This window comes from Gadus morhua, unplaced genomic scaffold (genome assembly GCF_902167405.1).
Source record: "Gadus morhua unplaced genomic scaffold, gadMor3.0, whole genome shotgun sequence".
NCBI classification, from domain to species: Eukaryota; Metazoa; Chordata; class Actinopteri; order Gadiformes; family Gadidae; genus Gadus; species Gadus morhua.
In genome coordinates, this window is record NW_021963958.1 from 195,027 (window position 1) to 202,606 (window position 7,580).

The window sequence follows — 7,580 nt, forward strand, 5'->3', positions numbered from 1 at the left end:
ATGCTCTACAGACTGAGCACTGGTAACCTTTGACCTCTTCTGGCGTCTGTGGAGAACACACACACAACCACACACACACAGACACACAGACACACACACACACACACACACACACACACACACACACACACACACACACACACACACACACACACTCTTACTAGGCAGTTTTTAGGTGAGAGCATTTCACTTGTTTCCAGCTTTTAAGTCCTTAATTATCTTAATAAGATATTATAACTTGCTACTGAGATCTCATTACTGGCTCTCAGTAACCTTAGGCTTGAAACTAGAATGACAGAATGACAAATCAGTTCTGATCAACTCTGACGTACCAAACTGCTTTGTCAAAGTCAGAGTCTTATTTAAGCATGTTATCTTTTCCTTCTCTTATATCAAGAACAGACAATATCCAAATAGAAGTCACTTTTTTAGCGTCAATCTTGACCACAGAACATGTAGGTCATGTAGACAGAAACACAGTAGAGAACAAAGACAGAACCCTGTTCATATCAGGGGAGCCTTTCAAGGAGAACTCAGGTGATTTTTAACCCCATTAGGCAGAGATCTGCCCTGGCTGCCGGTGATACGGAATAGCTATAACGCTAACCTATGGGGGCAAACTCTTTAGCCGCTTTTGGGGCTTCTAAATACATTCAGAAAACCCTTCCAAGACCCATGTAACAGGAGTTGGGTCCTCACGAGTTGGGTCCTCACGAGACAACACTGTGCTCGTTCAACTCAAATAGTGTGGCGCAACATTACAAACTTAGTGTTTTTGCATGGAGTCACTCCCCTCAGATTACCCCGTTGACCTATCCAGATCGCCCCTACTAGTCGACAGCAGGACGGATGTGCGCGGATGCACAGCCTCTGGCTAGCGGCTGGGAGCGCATCCGTTCTGCTGTCGGCTAGTGAGGGCGTTCTGGATACGTCAACGGGGTAATCTGAGGTGAGCAAAAACAAAAAGTTTATACTGTTTCGCTCAGGTCAGATTTATCGCTCTTCATGAGTTCCTGGTCTGGCTGTTCACGTTATGTTTTAAATATGGCCGATACGATGACTGTGGATCTAGAGTGAGGTCAGAGTCACATTATGATAAGACTGTTAAACCTGAGGTCGCAGTGAGAGAAATCCCGCCTGTATCTGATTCAGGACCGCGTATGGAAGTGGCCCAAACCAGAATTGAACAGACCTGATTCTGTGTGATTTGTTCTGTTCACACTGTTCCGAAAGAAATCAGATCGGAGTCAACCTTGAGCAAAACAATCTGGGAACTCTTGCTTGCAGACTGACGAGGCCAATCCCAGCCTCTTACCACCATAACATCTCCCCCCCCCCCCCCCCCCCGTTCCTCCTCGCTGAAGAAGCCCCCCCTCCATGTCTGAGTGGTCACTCTCTAAGTCCTCACCTCTTCTCAATAGGTTGATTTCCATCTTTAAAGGTAACAGGTTGACCCATAGAGTGGTCACTCTTCATGGAGACACAGCTGGGTCACAGGGGAGTCTACTCTCTGTTGCTGCTCTGGACGTGTAAGACAACCAAGATTTGATTTGGTTGACTACAGCCCTATAATCATCCCTAATCCCTACCTTCTCTCCATAGACTGATTTCCATCTTTAAAGGTAACAGGTAGACCCATAGAGCGGTCACTCTTCAAGGAGACACAGCTGGGTCCATACTATGTGATACTCTGGGAGAAATTAACCATTACCTTTATATTAACTATGAGTATTATCAGGCCTACATATCATACATTAATAGTGGAAAGCAGCTAAATCATCTCTGAATTCATAGGCGTACTATGGGACTCGGCACGGTGCCAGAGTCTGGGGTCAAGGCGTACTGACGTCAACATGTTTAGATTAGACTGGCGTCCACCAGATGTTTAGATTAGCTCAACCTAATGTTTAGATTAGTTAGCCTAATGTTTAGATTAGTTAGCCTAATGTTTAGATTAGTTAGCCTAATGTTTAGATTAGCTCAACCTAATGTTTAGATTAGACTAGCGTCCACCAGATGTTTAGATTAGCTCAACCTAATGTTTAGATTAGTTAGCCTAATGTTTAGATTAGCTCAACCAAATGTTTAGATTAGTTAGCCTAATGTTTAGATTAGTTAGCCTAATGTTTAGATTAGCGTCAGCCTAATGTTTAGATTAGCTCAACCTAATGTTTAGATTAGTTAGCCTAATGTTTAGATTAGTTAGCCTAATGTTTAGATTAGTTAGCCTAATGTTTAGATTAGTTAGCCTAATGTTTAGATTAGTTAGCCTAATGTTTATATTAGTTAGCCTAATGTTTAGATTAGTTAGCCTAATGTTTAGATTAGTTAGCCTAATGTTTAGATTAGTTAGCCTAATGTTTAGATTAGTTAGCCTAATGTTTAGAAGTTAGCCTAATGTTTAAATTAGTTAGCCTAATGTTTAGATTAGTTAGCCTAATGTTTAGATTAGATTGGCTGAGGATGTTGACCATATAACTAGAGTAATGTATGACTGACCGGCTGTAAGCAGGCATACCATATGGACAACAGCTTTGTGTGTGAGGATAAAAAGCCCGGGATCTTATGATCGTTAGTGTCTTTGCGGTTTTGTTGTTGCTTGTTTGCGGGTAACAAGAAAGTCTCTGTCAATACTTGATCCGGACTCCCCGATTCCTCTTGCTCTCTCAGTTAGTTGAAGTGATAGAACTCGGTTATTTTCTAAAATACTTTATTTGATATATCCTTACCTTTTCTTAGAAGGTTGGTGATTTCCATCATTCTTTTTTTTCTTTTTTGAGCGCTCCATGGAGACACAGCTGGGTCCAGGGGAGTCTGCTCTCTGCTGCTGCTCTGGGCTTCAACACACACACACACACACACACTTTAATCACACTGCCGGTGCTGTGTTTAGATTAACTCAACCTAATGTTTAGATTAGACTAGCGTCCACCAGATGTTTAGATTAGCTCAACCTAATGTTTAGATTAGTTAGCCTAATGTTTAGATTAACTCAACCTAATGTTTAGATTAGTTAGCCTAATGTTTAGATTAGTTAGCCTAATGTTTAGATTAGCGTCAGCCTAATGTTTAGATTAGCTCAACCTAATGTTTAGATTAGTTAGCCTAATGTTTAGATTAGTTAGCCTAATGTTTAGATTAGTTAGCCTAATGTTTAGATTAGCGTCAGCCTAATGTTTAGATTAGCTCAACCTAATGTTCAGATTAGTTAGCCTAATGTTTATATTAGTTAGCCTAATGTTTAGATTAGTTAGCCTAATGTTTAGATTAGTTAGCCTAATGTTTAGATTAGTTAGCCTAATGTTTAGATTAGATTGGCTGAGGATGTTGAGATTAGTTAGCCTAATGTTTAGATTAGTTAGCCTAATGTTTAGAAGTTAGCCTAATGTTTAGATTAGTTAGCCTAATGTTTAGATTAGTTAGCCTAATGTTTAGAAGTTAGCCTAATGTTTAGATTAGTTAGCCTAATGTTTAGATTAGATTGGCTGAGGATGTTGACCACATAACTAGAGTAATGTATGACTGACCGGCTGTAAGCAGGCATACGATATTGAGAACAGCTTTGTTTGTGAGGATAAAAAGCCCGGGATCTTATGATCGTTAGTGTCTTTGCGGTTTTGTTGTTGCTTGTTTGCGGGTAACAAGAAAGTCTCTGTCAATACTTGATCCGGACTCCCCGATTCCTCTTGCTCTCTCAGTTAGTTGAAGTGATAGAACTCGGTTATTTTCTAAAATACTTTATTTGATATATCCTCACCTTTTCTTAGAAGGTTGGTGATTTCCATCTTTCTTTTTTTTCTTTTTTGAGCGCTCCATGGAGACACAGCTGGGTCCAGGGGAGTCTGCTCTCTGCTGCTGCTCTGGGCTTCAACACACACACACACAGCACCGGCAGTGTGATTAAAGTGTGTGTGTGTGTGTGTGTGTGTGTGTGTGTGTGTGTGTGTGTGTGTGTGTGTGTGTGTGTGTGTGTGTGTGTGTGTGTGTGTGTGTGTGTGTGTGTGTGTGTGTGTGTGTGTGCGTGCGTGCGTGCGTACCGGGCATCGTCCCGGTGGGCCGTTGACCCAATGTGGGCCAGTCCGGTCCGCTATGTTTTCTTTTTTTCTCTCTCTCTCAATTCCCTCCAATTGGGCCGGCCAATGGGCTACAGAGGGCTAGCAGTGTGTGGCCAGCATCGACGCATATTATTGGTCTATGTTTGTCATTGTCAATCAATCATGGGCTGACAGGCTCAGAGAGCCCTGACAGTGCTGTCAATCACAACATAAACCAGGGTGGGCGGGACCTCATGGCATGGGCCGGAGTCGTGGGAGTCGGGACGGAGCTGAAAATGGATAAGCGTAAGAAACGCCCGGGTGGCGCTGAAGAGCTGTGACTCTCTGGAGGTGGAAGCTGCTAAAGGTTCTAAATGGACAGACCTATTTGGTGCCGGGGTCCACACCCCAGCTGGTGCTGCTGCGCCAGGAGACGAGCGAGTGGAGGCATATATGCTAAGTAACGTTAGCCTGGGGCTAGCTAGGCTACATTTTGAGACATGTCCAAAACAAAACAAAACGTTTTTACATTGAATGTGATGTGACCTAATTAACTGCATACTTGTGACAACATATTAGCCCAGAGTTGAAGGGCTGTGACGGTTGGTAGTTGTGATTGATTTTGTTTAAATATGCCGGATTGTGATATTATGGGTTATTATTGTTCAGATGATTTAGTTAAGGTCGCTAACAGCTTCTAACGTCAGCAGTCTCTTGTTGCCATAGCATCAGTAAACATTGACATGGACTATTGAGCTGTAAATAGAGATGCAGAATCAAGCTGTATTATAAATACAGATGAGATATTTTGAATTACAGCACAAAATACAAGTAAACCTATAGGAAAATTTGTTTAATTTGCAATATTTGCCATTGAATTTATTGTAATCTTTCAATTCATTTATTGTTTACTGAGGTGATGACTTTTTCATGTGGTGAGAGGAATGCAATATGTGTATGTTTATGTGAAGAAACATACTATACGTGCGATAAAATGACAATTAGTAATTCATAAATGTCTCTTTATATTCTCTGCTAACATCATCTCCTGTCAAACAGGTTTTCCTGACCTAATAGAAGTTATTCTATGATATATATAAATATATGAGAGAGAGAGAGAGAGAGAGAGAGAGAGAGAGAGAGAGAGAGAGAGAGACTTACCGAGTTTACTATGCAACTTGTTTAGTCTCAGATTGAAACAAAGGTTTATTTCCTGGTTGAAGATTTTCATATTGATGATTTTAATTTCAAACATCTGCATTTCTTTTAAGTTCAATTAACAGTTATGCAGGTAGGCCTTAGGGCTATTTTGAGACTTAAGTCATCCTTCATGACTTATACATTTGTTCACTAAAGGTGCGGCCACACCAGACGCGTATCTCGCGTACTTCGCGTATGAAATCGCCATTTTCTCCATAGGGAACCATTGGTTTACGCGCGTATTACGCGTATTACGCGTATTTCGCGTATTAAGCAACATTTTACGCGCGTATAGCGCGTATGTGGCGCGTATATTTACGCGCAATACGCGCTATACGCGCTATACGCGCGTATATCGCGTATATCGCGTACATTTCAAAAGAGTTCAAAAAATTGAACTTTTTACGCGAAGTACGCGAGATACGCGTCTGACGAGACACGCATTGCCCAATCAGCGTTGAGCTTGACCCGACGACACTGGCAGAGAGTAGTGAGCTTGGACAAAAGCATACGGCCGACATCTTACTTTTTTCTGTGTGGAAATAGTAACATAGTTACGCCATTAAATGCTTTTATGGAAACATTTCTAGCGAGAAATGTGCATTTTACTTTCATAATGTTCACTCGGTGAATGTGAAGGATGTTTGGTTTGATAGTTATGACGAAGAGGGAACGCTCCGTTCACTTGCATGGACAGAGTCTCTGGTTACTAAGCAACCTCAACGTCTTGGCGGACTATTTCTCTGCTGGGAAACACACCAGACACACCATGTGAAGTTATTTAACCCGATTATTGTTATTTATATCCGAGATTATTTAATCTAACCCGATCTAAACTCTATCACCCAAACACGGCGGCGTTGGGGTTTCCTACCTCGGACTCCAGCGCAGCCACGGCCGACAACTTTCTTTATTCTGGGTGGAAATAGTAACATAGTTACGCCATTAAATGCGTTTATGGAAACATTTTTAGCGAGAAATGTGCATTTTACTTTCGTAATGTTCGCTCGGTGAATGTGAAGGATGTTTGGTTTGATAGTTATGAGGAAGAGGGAACGCTCCGTTCACTTGCATGGACATGGACTCATCTAGGCGAGTGACGTAGGCGCGTATAGCGCGTATAGCGCGTATTGCGCGTATTGCGCGTATGCGACCATTTTTGACACAAAATGGTCAAGCAACATTTTACGCGCGTATCTCGCGTAAAAAGTACGCGAGATACGCGTCTGGTGTGGCCGCACCATAAGTGTCACTACGTCACAAAAAGTCTACATGGCTGTTTCTTGCAGGTCATAAATTTGGTGAGGAGTGTAGCTGGCTGGCTGCGGACGAGGAAGTAGGGCAATATATAAATTGCCCTAAATATAACCATAAATAGAGAATTTATATGTTTTGTTTTTATCTATAGCTGTGTGAAAAAGTCGAATGTCTAATATGAGAATGCATATCTGTTCAGACCTATAATTCATGTCTTACACTTTTTCTCGCAGCTACAGATAAAAAAAACAATAGGGATCCAACCTGTTGGCTTGGACCCCTATTCAATTCTCTATTTATGGTTTCACAATGACTGAGTCACAGTTGAAACAAATGAGTTTCAGCTCTAATGTCGCTACTGTCTGTAATATGTTTCTATTTAGATTATTTGTCAGGATATTTTGTAATTATTGTCAGAGTCTGGTTTTAACTAACGATGGGCTTACACCAAAAGTTTTTCACATTCACAGACTAAAAACTGCGAGGGAGAATTAAGCGTAGGATCAAGTGTGATATTTAACAAGGGTTTTGTAGATATGTAGATAGGTGGGGTGGAGATGCAGCGACCACAGGATGTCTGTTAACTTCCTGTTCAGGTTTCACACCTTTCTTGTCATCAGCACAAGAGACACAAACTTGAAAAACAAAAACAAAACACAGTTTTGTTCTGGTTGCGCACTGTGTGTGTGTGTGTGTGTGTGTGTGTGTGTGTGTGTGTGTGTGTGTGTGTGTGTGTCTTCTGCTAACGTGTAAATGGTTAGGTGTGGTGCAGGATTAACAATACCGTCCGCAGCAGAGATCGCACTTCGGGATGTACAATGGCTGGCAGGGCAAACTTTCCCCGAAACGTCCCAAGGCAGCTCCAGGCAACCACGCAGGACAGCGTCCTTCCTCGTAATAATCACGTGGAGAGCCTCTTTCCCCCGTCGCTTCCACCGACGTCCAGACTCACTCCACAACGAGCGCTCAAAACCGCCGCACCACTCCCAGACCCAACTCAGCGCTAATAAAACAAAACGAAAAAGACCTGCATGCAACCCCCTGGATCCTTCACTATCTTCCGCTCACCCCTTCCCGCTCGTTCTTTCG